Genomic DNA, 23,127 nt, shown 5'->3' on the forward strand with positions numbered 1-23,127 from the left:
CCATATGTACATGCCTACCAGGTAATGTCCCTCATGACCAGGGTGACAATCAGTTACTTTTTGTAGTTTAATGACATCAGTTTAATGAGTTGGAATGCATTTAATCAGTTTAATAATTTGGAATCCAACGAAGTGTACTTTTGTGACTATCTTCTCTTACATAACTTCGCATCAAGCTAAAAAATTTCAATATTTACAGGACTAGCCCAGGAGAAATCAGGGGAGTTTTTTTAACATATCTGTTTTCTGAGGAAAGGAGTTTCTTCACCGTCATCTCTGGAGTGTGGGTTTTGGTGCTTGCTCTCACAGGCTGTATGAATTATCAGCATGTCAACATGCAATTTCTCTTTGAGGTTCTTCGAGAGATAAAAGGGTCCTTGAAGCCTTACTAGGGTCTGGGTTGGGGGATGTTTCTTCATAGTGAATTTGCCTCACTAAAGCAGTGAGGTCTAGTGGCCTGCACCCTTGAAAGAAGATTCCCCTTTCATTTTGATGGGCAGGCCAAGAGGTTGTTGTGGTTTTTCTTTTCAACCTCAGCTATGCCAAGGGGAAAGCAGAAACAAGGCACTGGACCAAAATCCTGGCTGTTAAACGTGCTGTGGTACAAGAGCAGAATCACTCCTCAGTGCCTCTGAGACAATTACAAATGCATCATTTCAGTTTGGGGTGTTTTTCTACCTTAGGGTACCAAATGATGTTGCCAGCACAAAGCCTGGGAGAGTTCAGGGTTATGGAGATGGAAATACTCCATCTGAAATTTTTGCAAAGTCATCAAGAAAACCAGAGATTACCGAAACTCCAGTAGATCGAAAATCCGGTGAGTCCCGGTGTCTCAGCCAGATATGGCCAAGCATAAATTGAATGGCTGTGGCTGGAGCATTGTCACCTTTGTTAATTAAGCACCCCCATGCCATTGCCTCTCAGTGTCAGGACACACCCATTTTCTTGCAGCTTCCTCCCTCCTCCTCTCCTGTCATGCTAGGAAGTGGCTAGCCCTCCTGACCAGGGTCAGGGATCCCTGAGGTCACCCTGTGCTCCACGCCGCCTCCTCCCTCCTCTGACCCAGTGCTCCACCAAAACCAGCCACTCTGAGGAGCACACTGGAACAAACACACTGTCAGGCTTGCTGTAATAAGCAGTCACCACCTTCAGAGTGCTTTATAGAGGCAATAATTATAAATAGCAAGTGCCTATGGAAATGAAAATGAGGCATATGACAAGGAGCTGAAGGCAGGAGGAGACATCTGGGTAAGGACAAAGCTCTCCTCAACACCATTCCAAGCACTACAACCTGCAGTTGGAGGACAAATCTCAGCACTAGGGTAAGTTAGATGGCACTGACTGTGGACAAGTGAGAACAGCTTGCTGCCAGTAGGAGATGGCTAAGTGCAGATGCATGCTGAAATCCTCTTGCTGGTTTTCCAAAGGGAGCTACAATCACTGCTTAAGGTAAGACACACACGGGCAAAAGAACCCTTTGAAGCCACTATAGCAACTCACATGAGAGCAAGTGGTGAAGGAGAGGTTGACCAGAGTAAGCCTAACCTCAGGCAGACCTGTCATTCCAGGTGACAATCATCAGAATTAATTAGGCAAAGCCAGGGAAGATACACTGCGTGGGCCAACACCATCTTGGGACCAGAGACATGGAATATTTACTTTTTCCACTGGATCTTCTCCTTGTGTGGGCTTATCTTTTTTCCCCCTGAGTTACTGGAAAAGGTTTGAGGGTGGGACTACAGGGAAAAACACCATGTAAGCAAACACTGTCATGAACCTGCCTGCTAAGAGCAGAAAATTGCACTAGCACAGTAATCAAGACAGATCGTTCTCCCTGCTAAGGAGGGCATCTGGGAGTACAGCCATGCTGTCTGAGCTTACACATGACAGTGAAGCCTGAGGCACACATCCCTGCTCTTTGCCATGGGAACCCCAGAGAGGGACCAAAAGAAATTATCTTGCTGACCAACCCGGATGAATTGGGCCTATAGGCAAAAGTAGGCCAAGTAGCCATGTGGCTAGTCCTGCACCAGTGCAGGCAGACCATAACAGAGAAGAACAAGCCCAGTGAAAGCATTTAGGGCATGTTCTTCCAGAAGCAATGGCAGCTACTGCGAGCTTATAAAGAATAAGGTGCAGTTCTGGAGTCAAACTGATGAGATTATAATTGAGTAGGGAGCAAGGACTCTAGCTGGAGGTAACAGCAGGTCTGAGGCAAGTATCAGGTGAAAACCTGCTGTCTATTTGCCAGGGTTTTCCATACAGGCTCCAATTTAATATTTTTTCCCTATAACTCCCAGAGCAGAAACTCCCCTTTTCCCAAAAGGAACTGCTAGCATTCATACACTCTGAGATATCTCTGACACTGTCCCCAAAAGCATAACAGGGCAGTGACACTCGTTCTCTGCCTCCAGAGAGCTTTTTGTGTGAGACCAGAGAGTGGCAGTTTGGTGGCAAGGCTAGTTTCCTATCACGTGCCAAGGATCAGTACAAAACATTGCTAACATCACTCAAATATTGACTGTTTATCACTCAGATGTACTGCCAGCCTCACAGCCCCAGCACTGCCCAAAGACCAACACATGATCTTTCTTCCAAGAGTCTAAACTCAGAATCTGAGCCTGAGAGAAAAGTTGCCATCAGCCACATTACGGCCACTCACCTACATTACAGCTCTGCCTTCCCCCTCTCTCCCATTTGCAGTAGTTAACAAACAAAGCAGGGTTTTTTGGGTTTTTTATCCTGCTTTCTGTAAATTTAGCAACCGTCAGCCTTGCCCAGTAAGAAGTACTTGCATGTGTCTGAGAGGTAGAAAAAACTATTGTCTACATGATCCTGAGGCTGCGACATATCTGTGGTGAGGAAAGAAAGAGCTTGTGGACCAGCCTGCTTTTGTGCTCATCTTAACAGGTATGTCCTGGCTTTGACCCACTTTTGTCAGAAAATGAATATTAAAATCATTTTCATCAAGAGAGAAAACTGGAGCAGAATCAGAGACTAGAGGCATTTTGACAGCCCTTTCTTACTGGAGAGTAACCAACTTTGAGGGCATGCAGGGAACCTGCTTGGCCGACAACAGTAATGGCAAATCCCTGCTAAGGCTGGTTATCAATACAGCTGTCATGATCATTGCTATGGATTTCACCCCCTACCAGCCAAGCCCTCTCAGCTTCTTCAAGCCTTATCCCGCAGCCTCTCGCACAGCTGGAATGTGTTGGTAGGCTTCTGGCTCTTTTGGGCTTGTGGACTGGACAGCCAGAAGCACTTTATCTGTGTTAGAACACTGCCCACGAAGCAGCAGACTTAGGAGATAAGTAAGGTTTTCCACTACCAGTCAGATTTCTATGGTTTCCACAAGCATGAGACAAAATCTTGTCCAGTATGGGACTTGATTCCACAGCTGACAGGAAGATAACTCCACCTCCAATCCTCCACCTCTCAACCACCTGCAGAGATCTCCACATCTCTTACCCTGCATTTAATTTTTTGGGGTTCAACTATGAGATGAGTTTTCACTCAGCACACATGATACAGAAGTATTTGGATTGAACGTCTCAAGCTGACCCAGTTTATATTAAACAGAATGGTAAAAAGCAAACAGAGCTGTAATGAAGCCTTTTTAATTTTTAAAGAGCAGATCTCTGGCACGTCAGGGTAAACAGTTATAATGCCAAAAAGAACAAACAGCTTGCAGAAGTACAGCAGAAAATACTTTGAATTTAAGGAAAAAAAAAAAATCTGGACTCACCCTAAAAGATGAGGAGATTAGAAGAGAAAGGCTTCTGATCAACCTGAATGAGCAACCACACCAAGAAGGATATTAGTGGTAAGAAAAACAGCACCTTCAGTGCTGTTTTGGCAAAACGAATATTGAAGCTGCAGCAATGACAGGTTAGATAATACAGGGGGAAGAAGGTGCAGAAAAGGAAATGAGCTTTTGAGTGGAAACAAATTCAAGAAGATGAAAGCACTTAAGTCAGAAGGACAAGATATTCTTGATCCCAGAACAATGAAAGAATAGCTGGTTGATCACAGCTGGCAACTGCACTATTGATAAAAATACCCATTAGAAAAGAGAGGAAGAAGATGAAACCATGTGGCTGACAAATATTAAAGGTAAAAGTCTGCAGCTGTTCTGCAAGGGCAGAGAAAGTGACCCATGTTAGATTTATCAACCTGCCCTTACTATTACATAAGTCTTTCAGAAAACACTAGAAAAGAAAAATAAGAGAAGGAAATAAATTAAAAACAGGGCAAAGCACAAAAAGGGGTTGCAAAAGTCAGAGTGTTGTCTGGGTATCAGGAACCACACCAGATTGAGATCTTGACTCACCAGAAACATCAGACTGGAACAAAATAAAGATGTCTGGGACTAAAAATTTGTAATTTGTTTGCTCTCACAGCCTCATACACCTGACAGGCAATAATGGAGCTGTGGGCAGGCCATTCCTGAGTTCACAGCATATTCTCCTGGGCCACCTGCACTTTCTGCATTGCAGGTCCAGGTCCCTTGTATGTAGAGATCCAGCTGCACTTTATCTCCATCATCTGCATCGATGCAGTGAGGAAGGCACACTCCTGTGGATGATTTCAGTCAGCTCCAGGCACCAGAACCTCTTGCCCATCTTTCAAGCATCTCTAGGCAGAGATTATCTGTGCACTCTCACTGCTTAACAGATGTTCTTGTAAGAGTGGCACCTACTAGCCAGGCACAGCCTGTATGCCCTGGGGACATTCCCACCCCACACAGAGAAGAAGGCTGCATCACCTTCTTTTTATTCCTTTAGGCAAGCATCGTACACACAGACCATATATACATGAATTTTCTTCCACGTGCTGATACAGGTGCGTGTGTCCTGTACATTCTGTTGCACATCCTGCCCTCCAGCCCATGATGTGCTGCACACAGTTGTGCTGTTGTTACCCATCACCAACCTCCCACAGGAACCTGCCCTGCAGGAGCACCACAAACCCAGCCTGGTGCACACCTGCAGGAGACACCCCGCTCCCTGCTCCCATCATCCTGAAAGGCATAGATCCATAGACACAGAGAGGCTTCTCCAGGTCCAAGAGCAAGACGGGGGTAAGAAGGAGCTGCAGTTCAGGAAGCCTTATGGTGCTTCCAGGGCATTGTCATCGACATGCAAGAAGGCGACATGCCACTTTGAGATTTTGCTGGAAGCCCTCGCTTTCTTACCTGGCACGGTGCACTGAAACCCTGTGTTTGCCTTCATCGCCAGGTGTAAAGGCTGTGGAGCCTTGTCACTCCATAGGGGTGGAGAGGGAGCAACCAAATGAGAACCTGCAGCAGCAAAATGGTTCCTCCGGAGAACTACTGCAGAAAAGGCTGTGCTGAGGATCACCCCCACCCCCACAAACCCCGCAGGGCTGCACACAGCACTGAGCGTCTCGGGGAGCACAGTGAGAGGCTGGAGAATGACAACAGAAACAACACATTTGCATTCCTTGACAATGACAACCCTGAATTTACCCTCTGTGTGCTCTCCCACTGGTCTCTGACCCAAAACTCCTGCTCCCCCAGCTCTGCAATGCCTCTCACCTGCCTCTTCTTTTCACGGTTCCTCTGCAGCTCTGCTAAACATCTGCCATTTTTTCTACATTTTTCCTGTCATCCTGTTGCTCTTTATAGGCCTAAAAGTCTTTGTCTGAATTATTCTTGGGTCACTGGCAAATGGGAAAAAATTTCTGTGAAAAGGTAAGACCTGCCAAGCTCACTCTTTAGCAATACTGGCATAAAAGGCTGCAGGTATGTGGAGATAAAAATGCAGATCTCTACTTCCCTTGTACCCTAGTATACCTTTGTGACACCCATCAATCCATACATTGTATACATTACTCTGTGACTTCCATTTACTTCACATCCGCCCAAAATCCTGCAATTCCAACCCTACATGCTCAGCATTTTCCATAACTCCAAAAGACTGAATCTGCTATTTGATTATCTCCTTTTGTTATGACATTCCCATTTGCACATTCCCCTACAGCCACGTCACTTTAACACATATACCGAAACCTATTTTATACTTTTGCTTTATTGTTCTCACTCTCATGAAGAACATCGCCCCTCCAGCATCTATATCCCTACCCCACATACATCCTTCTCTTTGTTCATGCCCTTCTCCTATTTGCAGAGGCAATTTAATGGAAGGATTTGTGCAGAGGATGGGGGAGGGAGGAAGAAGAAGGAAGGCGGGGAGGGGAAAGAGGGATTTGGCTAGAACAAGACGATGTAATTAAGCTTCAGTAACTGGTACCCAGCCTGGACCCCTTATTTCAGTAATTAAAAGCAGTAATTCCTCCATTCCTAGATAACCTTTTTCATCTGATCTGAAAAGAGGCACGGAGAGAGCATCCATTTACACAACCAGCACAGACACACCCTGGCAACACAAAGGACTCCAGCCTGCACAGAACCCGTGTATTGCTTAGCAGAAAGACAGGGTTTTACATCCTACGATATTTGTCCTAATGCCTTTTGAACAAATTATTTACCAGTATTTGGTGGGGGGGGGGGGGGGGTGGGAGGGGTGGGAAGGACGGGGGAAAAAAAAAAAAGCCAAAAAAAGAAAGCAAAAGCCACAGTGACAGCAAACAGCAACCTTTCCTCTGTCTGAACCCTTTGTCTCTGGCTTTTCATGGAAGCGCTGTCTGTCAAAACAGCTTTTGAGCTGCACAGCAGCATCACCGCCAGGGATGCACGGAGAGCATGGTCTCTGGCGGGACCACAACAATCCCTGCGGGCTGGGCTGTCATGGCAGGCACAATGGAGAGCTGTGCGGAGGCACTGCCAGGGCGAAGCACGACTCGCCTCTGCACAGCCAGCTCCGGACATGACAACTGCTATTTCACAGCTACAATGGGCAAACAGCGCGCAGCAGCCACAGCCTCCTCGCTCGCTCACACCCATGACAGTCACAGCCAGCTCCAAAGCAGTGCAGCCTCGGAAGAGACAAAGCAACCCTAAAATCCTTAAGCTTCACCGCCTAGCTGGCATCCTCCACAAAAACCAACCGGCCACTGAGCGGCCTGAAAACCAACAGCACAAGTGACACCCACTCCGATAATTTGTCCATCTCACCTTTCTACGGATCCTTGGCTCCCCGTCTCCTGTCAGTGAACACACTCTGCTCCGGCACTCCTGAGTGCTCAGATTCCAGAAGGCTCCGTGCTCTCTCCCACAGGATGCTGTGGGAAACACAGAGTCAATTTTTTTTTTTTTCTGGGTTGTTTTTTCTTTTTTTTCTCCCCTTCACAGCTGCATCCCTGGCAATGCAGAGGGTCTGCGCAATCACATCTCCGATGCTCCTGCTGCTGCTGCTGCTGCTGCTGCTGTGACGTTGCTGCGTGTGAAGGAACAAGCATGCCCACAGCACCGCCGCTTCAGCTCGCAGTCAGTCCCTCTGGAACCTCAGACCAGGCAGGGGATGGGAGGGAGAAGAAAAGGAGGGGATGATGGAGGACTGATTCTTACAGGAACTGGGAAATTGGGAAGGCAGCATAAGGAGAAATAAAAAGATCGAAGCCTGTGCTATAAAATATTGCTGCAGCATCCTATTCTGTGATGAGACTGGATTTCGGCTGTTGTGTTTGCAGGCTGCCTGATCTCTTCAGCCCATCTTTGCAAAAGAAAGCAAAAGGGACTGGAGTGCTCCTACTCTTGATAATGGCAGATAGAAGCCTTGGAGATAAAATGGCAGTCTGCAAAGCAATGCAGAGGAGGAGGAGGAGGAGGATGGGAACACTGCAAGAAGCTTCCTGAAGCTTCTTTAAATTTCTGTAGTGCCTTGCCCTGGTCAGCTTCATCAACAATGTCTATACAGCATTCCTGAAATGCAGCCACCTCCAGAGCAAGATGCAAGCACCACCACATCCCACAGTGCTGGACTCACCTGGCAGGGGCAGGATGTCTGCAGTCCCTGCCCTCACAGGGGACCTCAAATCAAGACCCCACCACCTCTTAGTTGCAGTTTGTGACTAAAGTGCTGCCCATGACCTGGGCTAGATCCCAGCATCTCAACAAAGCAACCCACAGCAGATCAGCAGATCTACCTGAAACAGGTGGTCACCACCTGCAAAGCTCAGGCTCTCTTGGTATCTGGAAGGATTTTTTTATATCTCTTTTCACCAGAAGCAGCTGGTAAGAAGGGCTGATGGAACTTGCTCCACAGGCAGAGTAGTGCAGGGCACAGTAGGGACAAATGTGGCTACTTTTGCTTTTCTACCCACTGGGACGTAACCACACACTCTAGAAACTCAGCTGTGCTCTGGCCTGTGCTGTGCCAGGACTGATGTTCCTAGCACTGGAACAGCTTCCATCCTGGAGGGATTGCTCACATTACTGCCCTTTCTCATCCAGCCCTGTCCCTACAGCCCTGTGTGAAGCCAAGCACAGCTCAGAAATTGGAGCATCCACACCGGAAAATGCAAAACCTGTGAGTCCCAGCCTCCTAAACTGAGGCTCTGCGGGAAGCGAGCAGATCAGAGCAAAGGAAAGAAGGAGTAAAATTGTCACACGGACACAAAATTTTAAGAAATTAGGAACTGCCACATGGCTGAGTACTTTTTACTTTATCCCCTGATTTAGGCAAAGCAGCAAACAAGTAACACAGCAACAATCCAGACAATGTAACACTTTACAGAAGTTTCTGCCTCTGGAGAGGTCAACATAAAAACCTGTGACAGAAAAATATTAGACTTACTAGCGGAAGTAGCTTCCAATTATCTCAGATTCAAAAACACTACAAATTTTTAAAGTATCTCTTCAAGCAACATTGAAATCAGATTTCTGACAAAAAAATATGGGGCAGGGGGTGGTTCCTACCAAGGGCTTCAGAGGCAGGAGTCCAGGACTCCCTCCAGTGCAAAGAGACCGTTCTACTGGGAAAAGAGAAAGGGCCTTGGGCTGTAGGCTGTGCTGACTGTTTTCAATGCACTGGAGACAGCATCACAGATGCAGCTCTGCTACTCACCTCTAAACCACAGTGAGTGATCCCTCCACCAGTCCCAGCAGTCACGCCCCACAGGTCAGGTCCTTCCCAAGAAGGATACATTGAGTATCAGTCCTGTCAGCAGCACTTTATGCTCCCCAGTGCACTGCCTGCCTTTCCTGGGATGCTCAGGACCCACTCCACCAGCTGGTCCTCTTCAAGAGGCAGGGACAATCCCCCAGGAGGATGCAGGAGTGAGGGACCTACCTCCATGCCTGGCCATTACAGCAAGCAGAAAGCCAGGCCTGGCAGGCTCTGCTCCAACCAAGCTGCTGTAAATGAGACTATTTACTGTGCTCCCATTAATGTGCAGCCCCAGGACCCCCGTATGGCCAGTCCCATTGTGCTGTCAGTGTTAATTAAGGCAGGCTCAAGCAGACATCTCCGGCCCCTTCAGCTGGGACAGTCAGGGAGCAACAGCGAGGAAAGAGACAGAGAGTTTCAGCTGTGGAGCTCTGTGCAGAACAAGGAGCATTTGTTACCCAGGAGACTCGTTCCCACAGCAGAGAGGAGAATGGAAACTATTTCAGTGCCCTCCCCAGTCCTCCACAAGCATTGCCAATGCTGACGCCAGGAGGTATAAATGCTGGCAGGCTGAGTGCTTGCCTTCATCCCTGCCCCTGCCACAGGACACTGGCATTAACCAATTCACTGACAGCAGTGCCTGTCTGGTGCAGCAGACACACACACCAGAGCAGATGGCTTCAGGGGGCTATTTTCTTTAAAATCAGACAGAGCAATGAAGCAGACAAGGGGTTCCCGAAAAAACACGCCTATTTACACGTCTGTTCCTAACATAAATGTCTGTACCCTCCTCCCAAAAATACATTCTGCATGTTCCCCAGATCTCAAACTCACATGGCCTCGACCCTCTGCAGCACACACCCCTTTGCCGCATCTCCCTCCCCAATCTGCCTCCCTCAGCAACAGCACTAGGAACTGATGGCCTGTCCCAAAGCTTTGCAGGCAGCAGGAGATCTCAGGCGCTAATAAGGAAGAACAAAGCTCTTTCTTGCAGACTGTCTTCTAGGAGATGACTTCTATTTGATCACTGGGATGAGTCAGTGCAAGAAAGGGAGCATGTCTGTCTCCACAGTCTGATGCAAGAAGGGAGCAGGGATTCTGCAGGCTGGTGACTGTATTCCTTGGTGAAGGAAGGTGAGAGAGCTGGAGGTGTCAAGACATGCCTGCCCCTACAGTAAGAAGGGTTCCCATCTTGGTTCACCTGGGCAGGTAGGGATAGGTGCTTCCCAGAGACTCCAGCACTCTGCAGTGTAGGTAGCTCAGCAGGAGAAATTTCCTTATTAAGCTATGTCAGTCTCACTATTCACAAGCATCCCAGGTGTTGGGGAGGATTTTTGCCATCTCACCTCCTTATCCCTTGTGCCAGGGCTGTCAGAAACAAATGCACAACACAATCTCCCACTTGTGAATTCCAGTAAGGAGTTACCTCCTCCTCCCAGTCCTGGGCTGCAGCAAAGCTTAGCACTTTGGGAGAGCCACAGGTGTTGCACTCACACTGGACATGAGCTGTACATGTACCTGGAGTTCTTGCTCACAACAGCTAGGTCACAAATAGATCAACTGGGTGTTAGAAAGCCCAACACATTTTGGTCTTGGGCTTCTTCATATACCATGCAGGAATTGGCTGTTAAGGTCAGCACACACCCACGTACAAGAAGAACCCATTCCACTTTTGCCGCAATTGTGCAGTAAAATCACCCACCAGCTGACCCAGCCTCCCACCTATTTGCTGCAAAGCTGCTCCAGTGATGCATGAACTGGAAACAGCTCAGCCCCAGATTCCAGTCAGCTGTCTGGGCTGTAGCTCCCACATCAAGCACTAAGCTAGAACAGGTCTTTAATCATTCCCTCACCATCAGGTGTGCAGCACGACCTGACCACCCTCAAAACTGCCAGGCAGCCCCAGCTGCCTCCTCCAGCTCACAGCTGTACCCCAGCAAAGGGAGCTGTCTGCTTTAGGAGCCCTCCTCCTAAAGGGTGGGCATTTTGACCAATCCCTCATTACCTTCAGTGTGCCCATGCCTCTCAAGCAAACAGAAGGTGGTACAAGCAACAGCAAGCTCTCCATCACAGCAGAAAATCTATGTCTGGCTATCTCCAAGTGCAACAGCAGGAACATGCCTAGGATACACATTCTGGCCACATTTGTAGCATGGCCACAGGGACATCTTCACTCTTTCCCATGTGCTGGACCACTTAGGAGCAAGGTGAAAGCAGCTCGGTTTCTTCTTACCCTGCCTACCCATTGTTTGTGGCAGAAATCTAAATCCCACAGCAACCCCACCCAGCACCAACACCATCCAGGCTGTTTGGGAAATGCCAGAGATGTTGGTCAGAGTTGAACTCAGAGCATTGGTCTGCTCAACTAGAGCAAGGGGGAATTGGAAAACAGGAGCCAACAGGAAAGCAGACGATAAAACTTCATAAAAATTATCATAAAGGAAAACTAAAATAATTCCCCATTCCTTCAAGTCCTGTGCTTCAAGGTCAAACAACATCTCTCTGACACACAGAGATCAATACAGGCTGATCATTACCGACACGTGCTCGACATCTTTTCTGCTCTGTGGTAACAGATACAGGAGCTTTTGAACGAGGGGTCAAAAATCCAAGCAGACTGATAAAAACATATGTTAGCACAGTGGAAATGCCTGCCCCTAGCTCACACATTTCCCGGGGGGATCCCTAACCAATCCACACTGAGCCTGCTTTCCAAGGGGAACTGAGGACAGAGGCACGGGAGTCTGTGAGGTTTTGCCATCAAAGACACATTTTCTACATCCAAGTTCACCAGCCCACCATGATGACCCTGTGTCCCAGTGAGCCCTGCCCACTGCCCACAGCAGCAGTACTGATTTCTTCAGGGCTGGCAATCCAAGGCAGGCGCCACACCTCCAAATGAGGAAATGGCTTCAAAGGAGAATGTTATTGCTGTTTTTTTAAAAAAACTTGGACATTTCTTTTTGCTTACTAACTGTCTTCTAACAGAATTAATTCCCCAAGTTCAGTCCTCTGATGTTTAAGAACATTCTTTGAATTTCCAGCTTATCTTTATCCATGCATAGCTCACCCCTATTCACTCATGTTCCAAAAATGAGCTTTAACGTCAGCATTTATCCAGCCTGTGTTTAAAGTTATACCATTTGAGTTCTCTAATCACTTCACATTAGGTAGGCTTTTCATTTCTTTGATCATACCCATATTCCTTCTCTGGACCTGACCCAGTTTGCACAGAGTCTTCAGAGAGTGACAGGAAATGCTCACAGTCTTCCAAGCAAGGTCTCCCATACCTTAATATGCTAAGATTTCCCCATCTCTGCTAGAGATGCTTTGTCCAGTGTGTCACATTGGATGACACTGGGTCATGTTAGCACATGATAGCCATACTTAGATGCTCACAGTTATCCTGTACACCACTCTGAGCCCCTGAGTTTTCCCCCCTCTATCGGTCTCCCCCAGTGAGCTTCCAGACAGAGCTGAATTTTTTGCTCATTCTTTTAGGCACACAGCCATGCAATTTTGAACTATCCAGTTCCCATTTGTAATGTTCCTTAAGGAATAATCCCAGCTCTTCCTACTGAATAACACTGAACAGCCTCTGGTGATGCTTCCTTAGCTTTGTGTCTTTAGGAAATATCACTATTGAAGTCTTACTTTCTGGTGCACAGAGCATTATTTCGTGTATTGAACAGCTTCCATTTTGAGGCTGATCTCCACTAACAATTTCCCTTCAGAGCAGCAGTTCCTCTTTCAGCAATCCTGTTATCTTCCCCTAGTCTGCTTGCCGCCTCTTAGTTCTCAAAGGGTACTATGAATGGAAGAATTACACATGGATTAATGGGAGACAGGACGAGCATTTGAGAGACTCATTTCAGGTTATTAACAAAAAGAAAAATACAAGCAAATGTCCTGGGAGAAACAGACTGGATAGGATACTTGTGTGTCCTGCTCCCCCTCTTTGCTAACCATCTGCAACCACTTCTAGAAAAAAACATACTGTGCAAGGTGATTCCTCCACCCCAATCACCATCTGAATTCCAAACTTCCAGTACTGAGATCAAATCCTTCCTAGTGCTGGCAACTGATGCTTCACTGCCCAGGAACAGAGGCCCTCACAACATCCATAAAAAGTCACAACTCCCAGATAGGGCTAGTGCTGGCACAGCTCCGCACAGGGCTGGGCTCAGTTCCACATACCTCCACACTACTGAGGCATCTGTGGGAAAACCAAACCCTGCCCTCAACCAGCTGTCTGTCTCCAGTCCCTTCCAGCCCAGGATTCCAGGATATTTGTACCCCAAAGGAGGCTGGGGTAACAGGGAGATGTGAATCTGTTGCTCTATTGGGAATGGCAAGAAGAATTACACAGACTCTCTTGTGAGTTGAACAGGAGAGTTCCTCCAAGGTTTATTACCTCAGATATTCTTTTACAGACTGATACGTGAAAGTAGAGGAAAGAAAAACTCTTATTGGTCAGTGAAATAACCCATCACCATCATTGGTCAGTGGGGTACACCACCCCTCGACCTTCTCTTGCACGAAAACAAGAAACTGACAAACAGCACCTGCAAGGCTGTCTTCTGTCTCTGAGGATTGTTTTAATTCCTCCTCATGATTTCCCAGGCCACTTTCTCAGGCGAGACTGAGAAAGTTATGCAGCCTGCTTTTCCACAGGCACTGTGCTCCCTGCTTTTGCTCATAGTTAAAATCCATATGAATCACTTGGAATTATATGTGAAAGGAAGAAATGACCCTACAACCCAACTCTTAGTGCCCATCTTCTAATACTTAGTACTGCCCAAGAAAGAGCACAAAAAAAAAAAAATAGCTGAATGTTTCTAGGCAGAGAGAAATCAGAACACAAACAGCAGAGCAGCTCCTGACTCATGTCTGAAGGCTCAGCTTTGATCATCACATCTGCAGGGTCATAAAGCTGCACAGAAAATCTTGAATTAAAGCAAAGCCTGGACATAACTGATCTATACTGAGGTTTCAGGGTATTTTAAGTAAGTAGGAGCTCAGCTCTAAGAGCAAAGTTGTTTCTTCAAGTACTCACTCAAGTATTGATGCTACACTGACTGGGAATATAAACTCTCACCAGTCAAAGACTTGGCAAAAGAAGCCAAAAGGGTATTAAAAAAAAAGAAAAAAAAAAAAAAAGAAAAAGAAAGAAAAGCCTTTTAATCTGGCAAACAAGCACTAGTAGCCATGGTAAAGTGGATATTTAGGTGTTACTAGCTTCACTCCTATTAAAATTAGTTTTCAAAACAGGATCAATGCTGCCCCTAAAGCACCATTTACCTAAATAACTAGTTTCACAATAACTTAATAGTTCCCTGCTGCCATGAAGAAAGCCTTAAGTTGACACATAACATAATACACTGGGGATGGTGAACTTGGCACCCACAGCACTGCTGTATTCTGACCTCAAATAAAAATTATGTACTCCCAACTAAGCAGATGAAAAGCTGCAGGGCTGAGCTGAATCTGCAGCCCTGAAATAATGGTTCACTGGGTACACAGCACGCACTGCTCGAGGACGGTGACTGCTCATGGTTCCCATGATGTGCAGCAAAGTGACATTCTCTTCCCACTCCAGGGGCATGGCTGGGTTGACTCAAAGTGAGGATGACTGCACTGCACATGAAGCTCAGCTCACAGGAACTGCAATGGAAGGGATGAAGCAGGGAAAGGGCAAGCAGAGGAGAAGAAAAACATCGCTGTTGGAAGCACAAGAGGCCACAACCAAGAATGGAAAAAAATCCTCCTGCCCTCTTGCTCAAAGACTGAGTCATAAACATTTCAGTTTTCCAAGGCAACTGTAAGTATGAAAACTGTTCTGGATTTCCCTGCCCAGGGCAAGGAGGTTGGAACTAAATGATCTTTGTAAGGCCCCTTCCAACCCAAACCATTCTACAATCCCATGATTCACACAGAAAACCCGCATTAACATCACTCTGCATGTGCCAAAGTCCTTCCCTGCCATCCCTGTTCTGAGCAACAGCAAAAGTCAAACAGAGATATCTGTGAACTTGCCACAAAGAACAGAAAGTTCCCAACCGACCTGCCAGCTCTCAAACATTCCCACTCCACTTTGCAACGAAGTGCAGGCAGTACATAACCACTGGCTGATTTATTAGAGACACGTGGTATCAGTTATGGCTGTTTATGCTGATTTTCCCTCTAAGTTTCTCCAGTCACCACCCAAACTGGACACAGAGTGCTGCTCTGCACTCTTACCTGCTCCAGCTGGCTATGTTTTAGTGGCAAATAGAGCAGTATCTTGGCAAAGCACTCTGTGATTAAAAGACACTTGAAGATTCACTCCATCCCCACCTATCAGCAGCAACAGAACAGCACAATATTGGCAGGCACAGGGCTCCAGAGCTACACAAGAGACTTCCTGGGTTCCTGAGCACCCACATCCCAGCAGAAAAGCTGTAGAGGGGAGAGGGAACAGGACCACTGGAAACTTCTCAAGAACCTGTCCACCACTTGTGCATTACCCTGCTGGCTCTCAGACAGAGCAGTTGTCTCTTACTCTTCACCTGTGCTGTCTACAGTACTGTTAGGTGAAGGGATAAGGCCTACACATGAACATAAAATTGACATAAATTATAGCCATTACCATAACACCCCACACAGCACGAACTGCACATCCCCACCCTTAATCACTGTGCATGACCTGCTCATTCAGAAGGGATCTGTGGTAACTGCAGATCACAGGCAAAGCTTGAGCAATAGTGGCACTTTGCTTTGAAGCAGGAAAACAATATGTAGGGCTATGAATAGGCATGTCTTGCATGTGCAAGACTTGGAGTCATCCTTCCCACACTGGCACATGGACATATCCTAAATGGACAAAATGCTGAGAGCTTGAAGACAACACGGAAAAAAGGACAGAAAGGAGTAAACTGCAAAGCAAGTGGGTTAGTACTCAGGGGAAAACCAGGGGGTACATTAAAGCAGTTTCAAAATATATAAAAGGCTGCTGCCAAGAGCAAGTGGACAAGCTGCTCTTTACATCCTCAACAAGAGAATCCCTGAGGGGCACACAGGAGAGTTGAGTTTAGACATCAGGTGTAACAGATAAAACTAACCATTCACTATTCCACAAAAAAAGCAGAGCAGTCAGGACGTAAACCTGTTTTCTTAAAATTTTCCATGGTCTTGTATATCTCAGAAGCTCTTTGCTTTACCTATTTAGAAGCATGCACCCCTGTTATTCTTCACAGGCCCTTACAGTTAAAAATTGGAAACAATATATTTTTCCAACTTTACCGCAAAACAAATGCCCATGTTACAATCTTGGTCAACTCACGACATCAGGAAATGTCAAAAGAAGGAAGGGATCGGACTGCTAAAATGAAAGATGCAGCAGGTAATGTCATGATCAGTGGGAGCTTCCAGAGATTAAATGAAGAAACTCACAGAATGGCATAGCCCAAGTCCACTGTGCCTGCTCAGGGAGACATGATCATTACATGGCTTTTGGAGGTCTTATTGTTGTGTGACTTCTGTTTGACTCAGAGAAACAGGAAGCCTCTAATGCAGGATTAAAAGCTGAGAGCAATTTATTCTGTGAGGAAGAATACTTGGAGAAACACAAACACTCTCCTGGAAAGACACAGCAAATGCACAGGTACAGCTGAGAGTAGAAAAGCATCCTGTGCCAGCTGATCTGGCTGCTAATCCACCTGGCTGTTAAAAACATACTCCAGATGTATCTTTTCCCTAAGCAGAATATGCTTTCTGTGAGCTTTCAGCCAGTGAATTAATCCCCTTTCATCTACCACAGTGAAAAGACCTTTTCCTCAAGAATTCAGTCTTGCTGGAGACAATCCTTGGTCAAAGCTGAGAACCCTTCTAAATTTCTCTCTGGTTATTATTAACATCTTTCCATATACCAGGGCAAGCTGTCATGGATCATCAGTCAGCTGTATTCAAGGTCTCCATGTCAGGTCAGCCCATGATTAAGCAACCTTGCGGCTGTATGTGCTTATCGGTGTACATTTAATTAACACAAAGAGTCTTAACTCGCAGCTCCCAGCTGCTGTGCAAGTTGTGCAAGGTCTGCCTCCTCCAAAAGTCATGTTCAAACAACAGGCAGCCATCCCATATGCATGGCATGCATATCCCATGTGCACAGGCACACAGAGCCAGAAATGGGAAATTTGCTGGCTGCGGGCAACAATTTTGCTCAGATTGGAGAAAAGACACCCCAGTGAAGGAGATGCTATAGGGATAAAGGGGATCTGTGTGTGGGAGGAAATCCTGTCCTGTTCTTTAGAATAGAAAATAAAAGCTGGCAGAGGCAAAGCCCAGGCAGCAGTGGTGAGGCAGGCCACAAAGGCAAAGCAGGTCACAGGAGATGGCTGACAAATGTGCCAAGCTTGGATTGTGCTGGGCAGACTGAAATAGGGCTCAGCCTCCTGTGAGGCAGAGGAAAGAGCTGGGGCAGACCTCTCTACACAATCCCCATGGAGACATTTTGGCACTTCAGGAATTCCTGGAATCCCTGGTGTGTGGCTCTGGCACCACAGAGACTACCAGAGAATAGTCTAGAAGGCTATTCTAGATAGAAGAACTATTAGAAAAATATCAAGAAACATCCAGCAAAGAGGTGCTTGAAGACAACAAACAAGATGTCCCTACACACTCCAGACACATTCCATTCAGAGGAACAAGAGCATGCCAGGGTGGAAAAAGCCCTAAAAGAGCCCTCAGGAGCTCTGTAATGTATGATGATACACCGAGCCTTGGCTGAGGCCTAATAACAAGCAGCCACCGTGGTGACTCAGAGAGCTCTTTGGTGGCTGGACATGAGAGAGCAGCAGGAAGGAACAGAATAACTGAGGAGCAGGAAGCCCCTGATGAAGGACTGATTGCCCAGAGCACAACAGAAACATGCTTTTCATCCCCGTGACGTACTTCCATGTCCGGACAATTCTGAAGTCTGTGCTTTCAATGCACGCTTTAGAAAGCACTCCATCCTGTGCACACACCCAGCCTGTGGCTCTCGACACACAGCCTAGAAAAAAGAAGACCAGCCAAAAGGCAAGAGGGCAAGAACGGTGGAGCACTGGAGATACAATAGTCCAAGCCAGAAGCCAGGCATCTGCTCTGCTCTCATTTGCTCTCAATGCAACAGACAGGGAAAATGCTTGGTCATGATGTTCTAACAGGACCTGCTCCCCATCCCTGGGAACATCTGCCAGAATTAGTAATCCCATATCAGAGAAGGTGAAGAATAGAGTGTCCAAAAGCACTTGTAACCTCTTCAGCAATTTTCGCATGCTTGCTGCTTTCACAGCAACCTTCTCTTTCAGCTTAAAAAAAATGCAGCCTTCTGAAATTGCTGAAAGACTACAGAACCACAGAATGATTCAGGCTGGAAAAGATCTCTGAGATCATCAAGGCCAGCTGTAACTGTCCAGCCCTTTCTCTACAAAGCCATAAACTGGAACTGATGTATCTGGGGATGCAAACATGGGGGGGCAAGGACCTATAAAGGGGGATTAGTGCTGTCATCCTGAATTCCAGCATCTGAAAGAGATGCATCTCTGTCCGTGATACCACTGCTGTCAACTCACAGCAAACAGGCGAGCCTGACTTTTGCTCCTGTGTTTGCATCCAGAGGACATCTCACCTCTTTCTCCTCTCCTGTGTTTGAGGATTTGCATATTAAGCTGTGTAATTAAGCAATGGGTGCTCTACTCCCACAGGGGCTTCTGCATCTCATATGAAACCAGGCCAGAGTGGAGCCACATCATCCACCTGCAAGATTCATTAGCTCTTTCTTCAGACAGGGCTTCCTTGAGCATGAACCCCTCAAAAAGCCTTTTTGTGAGCTCTGGGCTTCACACACCGAGCACAAGGCCTAAGTGAGGTTTGCTGTCATCCAGTGAGGTCTCCTGCTTTCCAGCACACAGCATGATGCTGCTGCAGCGTGACAGTAGCTGAATTGCATAACCAGCATAGAACCTGACCAACAACAAGCAAAACCCAGCCTGAGGGGAGCGAACCATAGCTCCATAGCTTCACAGTGGGATGCTGCATCCTGCACTGGCTGCACAGCTCAAGGAGTGTGGCTCCCCAGATATCTCTGCTGTGTGGTCCAGCTCTGAGTTACACACACCAACTACACCACAAAAAGGGCAGAATTTTGGGATAACATTTGTGTTTATATGGATGCCAAGAATGTCCAGAGCTACAGCCATAATTCAACACAGATTTAATATCCTTTCCAGAGTTAAACTAATCTCCAGCTACCAGTCTTCAGGATAAACCTAACTCGGTACCAGAATGCCTCCATATCCCATTCTACAGCCCTAGACTTTCTAATGAGGCAGTAAACTCTGGCCACCAGCGGGGACCTGAGAGCAGGCTAGATTAAAGCTAGATCAAATTTCCTGTACCTTTCATTAGACCCAGCAATAATACTCAAAATGCACAGGGAAAGCCCAGTGGCAAATAACTTAATTAGAAGTGAAAGTCTCACACCTTCTTGGTGACTAGCACATCTGCTGAAGCTGAGGGTCACAGTCCTCTGTAGTCAGCAGGACAGCAAGAGGAGGAAAATATGGAAAGCTGTTCTGGACTCCCTCCTGCTGCCCCCCACCAAGGGTCCAACACTGCTCTCTATGGAAGATTCCCAATACTTTGGCTGAAATGACGCCAGCCCTTGGGCAGGGCTTGGTGTTATTTTTAACACTTGCTCACATAACTCTTTGGATGAATCCTGGGAAGAGCTTGTCACCAAAATAGTACACTGTGGGCACTATTTATACACCCACTGGCAGCACAGCAGGATATGCTGAGGAAAGCTTGAGCACCCCTTTATCCTCTTCACAGGGATATAGCAGGGCCCTAGAATGTGGTTTGCTCTTTGGGGTAGGCCTCAGAAGTGAGCCATCACCTGCAGGAGGCCTGGTATCCCTGTCTGTCCTGCTGAGGAGACAGACTCTGATCCATATGGGAGGGAAACCCAGGTACATTAGGCTCAGGGAAGATGGATGGCTGAGCGCACATCCCAGCTGCTGTGGACTAAAAAGGGAACAGTCGTGCCTAAACACAGAAAATGCTGATGCCTTCCTATTTTATCTCTCCTTGGCTGCTGCAGGGAAATCCAGCAGGGATTGGGTTTCTTGGTCATCACCTATTTTCCCGATGTGGCAGCAGCAAAGGTGTGCAGTGGTGGGGGCAGGTGAAGCACTAATGTCAGCAAGGTTCACTGGAAAGGAGGCACCAGACTAACAAGACTGACTGTCCTTTATCCCTAGGGACAGCAGCAGCCTCAGGCCTTTCCATACCAAAACAGTGTGCTCTAAAGCACTAAAGGAAAAAAAAAAGAAAATCAAAAGCAAACCACCCTTTTGAGACTATCCAAGGAAAAGAGGCTTTCTCCTTGTCTGATTTGCTGGGTTAAAAATAACTTCCTTAAAACCATTCCCAAGCCTATTGAACTTCCTTGATTTTTGCCTTCAGTGAGTTTCACCTCCCACCCCCTTTCTCCCAAGACACATCACGCTGCTCTCGACTCTCACATCTCCTGGAGATGCAGGTGACATGACCTGAAGAACATGCACAGGATGCTGCATGAGAACAGACAAGACAGAGAAGAGAAGACTCCGTCTTGAAGCAGAAAAGGACACAAAGTTTGATTTTTCCAGTATGTATGTAAAACTAAAATGCATACACACATCTTCTTTCCCCGCAAGAGAGGCTACAGGCTGAGCAGCATACTGGCTGCCTGTCAGAGCTACAGAACAATGCAAAATAAACCCACTAATTGACACATGCTGTAAAGGCAGGGGCAGGACTGGTCACATTACTTTTAGCAGAACGAACAGGAGGGATCAGCTCCTACCTTGCCAGATACAACCGCCCCAGGACGTGGGCTCAGCTCACCGCAGCTGGAAGCCGAGTGCAGCAGCACTGGAATGAGAGCCACAGGACGAACACAGCATGCAGAGCCGGCGATAATCCAAAGCAAAACCAGCTTGTCCCCGTGCCGGCTCAGGGATCAGCGAGCCGGGATGCGGGGAGTCTCCGCCGGCTGCTCCCCTGTTGATACAGGATGGCGGGCAACAGGCAAGATGACAAGGCACTTCTTCCAGACCGGAGCTGGCTGAGGAATTCCTGCTGCTGCCAGCCACCTGCCCCCCGTCAGGCACAGCGGTGCCAGGGTCTCACTCGGGGAGCGTGTGGGCAGGAGAGAGGAGCGAGGGCCAGATTGCTAATGAAAGCCCCAGTGTAAATACAGATGCGCACAGGAGAGGGCTATGGCAGAAATGCAGCTCGAGTTACAGAGAGCCATTTACAGCAGGCGCAGAAAGCGGGGACAGCGTGGCAGGGCTGTGCGGGATGGCACCGCTGCCTGCCGGCTCGGATAGAGGCCGGGAGGGCGGCTGCCTGCCAGGGGAAGCCATGGGGTGAAGTGACCACTAGCGAGGGGAGACCCCGCCAATTCCACATTCTCCATCAGATCCTCAGCTCCACATGCAGTACGTGCTAGCAGTAATGCAAACCGATCCAACTTCCCATCCTGCAGCCCAGCTGGGACATCCCCAGCCCCACACTTTCTCTAGTGCAGAGTGCCACAGCAGCCCACCACGCCAGGGAGAAAGGGGAGCATTCACCTGCTCAGACCCACTCCTACTGTCCTGGCCCTCTCCCCAGGCTCCAGGTCTCCACAGATTTTAGACTTTCCCCCTCTTCCCAGTTCAGTGCCTTTGGTATCTCCTGCCAGGAGTTTTTTCTTTCTCTGCCATCTCAGGGTAATTTACAAGCTGTACTGCAGCTGGATTTACAGCAAATATGGAACATGGGGGATAGTGACTAGATTGGCATCACAGACTATTCTGAATTGGAAGGGACACACCAGGACCATCAAGTCCAACCCTTAAGTGAATGTCCCATTCAGGGATCAAATCCACAACCTTGGTATTATTAGTATCATGCTCTAACCAACTGAACTCATCTCATGGTTAAGAAGCAAGGCATCAAAGGGTTTAGGGTCTTTTCCTCCACTGGATTCAACTAGAAGCAACAGCAGAAGAGAGGTTTGCAGGTTTCAACCACTGCCCATTAAACAAGCCTTGGGAGATCTCAGGGAGAGGCTGGAAAGGAGCTGTTTCAGGACATTTCATTGCACAGCAGGCAGGCAGGCATACAGCTCATACCAGTGACCTCTACATGAAACTGGCAGTGAAGTACAAGGAGTTCCTGTAGCTCTCAAGAAACCATGGTCTGTAAGGACGTGGGGGACCTCCAGCTCAGCAGGGTAAAACCTCAAGAAGACCACTTCCCTGCTCGGTGCCTCAGTTTCCCCCCCTGGAAAACAAGGATGGTAACACTTACCAAGCTGCTGTGGATGTCGAAAACTTTGTCATGGAATGCTGGCAGCCTGTAAACGGGAATGGGCATTCTGTGGGACTCTCTTCCCACCCATACAGCGGAGATCCCTTGTGGCTTCCCTCGACAAACAAGCTACAGCTTGCAGCTTCCTTCACCCTCACCACAGCAGGTACCCTGCAAAGACAGGGATCCCCATTACCCCCAAAAGCAGGAGCATCAATCCCTCTACCAGCTGTGCCCAGGCCATTTGCCAGGCAGGAATGCTGTGCACCAGCCCAGCCTCAGCCGAACTGTCAAAGCAGCGGAAGGGCTGAGGCTGTGCTGCTCTGGAATTCCAGAAACGCACAAACACCCTGTCAGCCTGCACCAGGAATGACTCCTCCCTGCCCGGGACCAGGCTGAATCACTGGAAATACCAAAACAACGATGAGGTCACGTTCCCCGAGCAAAGAACTGGAGCCAGATATAGCTGCATGGAGAAGTGTGCTAAAAAGGGACTCAGTGTAGGGGCTGGGGGCTCTGGCAGACAGGCACCATGGGCATTTGTCTCGTTTAAAAACAGCTTGAGGCTGCCAGGAAACTTTTTTCTTCTCTGTAGGGAGCAGAGAATTGGCTTTAAAACACTTTATCCATCCCACTGAACGAGGCACAAGCATTCTAATGTTTATGAGTTCAAGGAAGAAGGCAAAAGTAAAATTATGACTGGATTCTGAGTCCAGCGTTCCCAAAATCTCAC

The 23,127-nt window shown here is 47.6% G+C and overlaps 1 protein-coding gene across 8 annotated transcripts in view; it reads right to left on the reverse strand.

Moving 5' to 3' along the window:
- Positions 1 to 23,127, reverse strand: part of RUSC2 (RUN and SH3 domain containing 2) — a 60,247-nt gene that overhangs the window by 29,136 nt on the left and 7,984 nt on the right. For 2 of the 8 annotated variants that reach the window (XM_058864572.1, XM_058864573.1), the window contains exons 1-2: positions 22,395 to 22,726; positions 7,100 to 7,206 (exon numbers count right to left, since the gene is read on the reverse strand). The exons of 1 other annotated variant lie outside the window; for it this stretch is intronic. The gene's annotated coding sequence lies outside the window, so the exon portion shown is untranslated. Of the gene's footprint in view, positions 1 to 7,099; positions 7,207 to 20,901; positions 21,223 to 22,394; positions 22,728 to 23,127 lie in introns of those variants that run through there. 5 more of the 8 variants (XM_058864567.1, XM_058864565.1, XM_058864568.1 and 2 more) reach the window with 5 other exon arrangements.

Source organism: Poecile atricapillus, chromosome Z, assembly GCF_030490865.1.
Source record: "Poecile atricapillus isolate bPoeAtr1 chromosome Z, bPoeAtr1.hap1, whole genome shotgun sequence".
Taxonomy (NCBI): Eukaryota; Metazoa; Chordata; class Aves; order Passeriformes; family Paridae; genus Poecile; species Poecile atricapillus.